The 1,587-nt window shown below is 36.2% G+C and overlaps 1 non-coding gene across 1 annotated transcript; it reads right to left on the reverse strand.

Moving 5' to 3' along the window:
- Positions 1-1,208: 1,208 nt before the first annotated feature.
- Positions 1,209-1,358, reverse strand: LOC112064030 (small nucleolar RNA SNORA62/SNORA6 family). Its single transcript, XR_002891323.1, has one exon. It is a non-coding gene; the product is annotated as a small nucleolar RNA SNORA62/SNORA6 family (small nucleolar RNA).
- Positions 1,359-1,587: the final 229 nt, after the last annotated feature.

Genomic DNA, 1,587 nt, shown 5'->3' on the forward strand with positions numbered 1-1,587 from the left:
CTATTTGCCAATGCCAAGCTAATTTAATGAACTATTAAATTAGAAAATAATTTTTATTGGTTCAGGGAATTCAGTTGGGAATGAACATCGGAGTGTTTCACATGGTTATACTTTGCATATTTAAAATGCATGCTTGTTTTTCTACCCGTTAAATTTGTGAATTTACCATTCCGTAAGAGAATAGAGGTTGCTTCTATAAAACTTTGTGTCAGGACAGCCTCCTCTTTATGCCCACACTCAATTTAAAAAGATAGAATGCATAAGAACTGATCTGAGAGTGAGGCGATGAATGCTCTTATTGCGCGAGACACAGGAATGAAAAATCGCTACTTTAATTTGTGTGAATGCCGCATTGAATCTCACATGTGAAACTGAAAATACCTTGAATCACATAAGAAAATATGTGCACCTTTTTTGTATCTCAAATATGTTAATATTAACAGTGAATATTCATGACAGTATGTATTCTTGTTGAAACACGTTTAACCAGAGGTCTAGCGTGTGTGCGTGAGTGTGTGTGTTTGTGTGTGTGTGTGGAATTATTGTTCTGCAGAAGACATTTTGGGTGATAGTGTCTAGTAACTTTTCCATTGCAGTAGGTAGCCTCTAAGTCAGAGTACAGTTTTAAGATGAAAGAAGGCTCTTTTTTCTCACTTTTAGTAGTACTCAATGGAAAAATAGTCTCATACCCTTTCCTTCTTAGTCTATAGAGGGATCATAGGATGTAAGATGAAGTCCCTCATCATCCATATATTGTTAGTTTTAAAGGAGCACATGAGTGCAAAAAGAGGAAAAAATATTTTAATTCCTAGGTGGCCTTAGTGTACTCATCTAAAACATGAGGTGATTTTACCTTACATGCCTGAACGGAGAGGTTTGATACAATCTTCCCTTCAAAGATCTTTTTACTCCAGGTTCACATAACGTCTTACATTTATTTTGTCACATAAAAGACCAGATGTTTAAGTACCACCTCAGGGATATCATAGTCACCAAGAACTTGCTGTTCTGCCAATAGCTGGATACCACACAAACGGGGGCATAAATCTTGAATAGCTAAGAGTTTTTCTTTGCCTTGATTAATATTTTCTTTCTCTCCTCCTGCCCATACTTTGCTTGTTTTGACAGCCAAATGGGTCTGCATAATTTCCAGTCCTGACTAGAGGTAGAGAATAAAGAAAACTCAGCAACAACACATTTTTTTTTTCATTTGTAGCAAGAATTACTATCAAACTCCACTCATTGGGCCAGAGAGCCTTGTGATGTTAGCGAAAAACTTGCCCCTCATGTAGCACACTACCTACACTTGTGAGTTCATCGGCCAGTGGCCTCAGCTCCAAGCTCTAACCATGTGCAGAACAACACATTTTTATTTTACAAAACTTACAATATAAAATATATAGTATAAATCTAGAATGGCTTTCACTCTTTAACTGCAAAGTGAATACATTTCTTACTAAGTGGATCTACTTTTTGCCACCCCTATCTCCAAATTCCAGTTCTTGATTAGAAAATATTTACATGCTGTCAACGCTTTAGAAAGATTTTCTTATGTGTTCCTCTAATTCTTATTCCAAGAGTCATTGT

The sequence above is a fragment of the Physeter macrocephalus genome, chromosome 1, assembly GCF_002837175.3.
Source record: "Physeter macrocephalus isolate SW-GA chromosome 1, ASM283717v5, whole genome shotgun sequence".
Lineage (NCBI taxonomy): Eukaryota > Metazoa > Chordata > Mammalia > Artiodactyla > Physeteridae > Physeter > Physeter macrocephalus.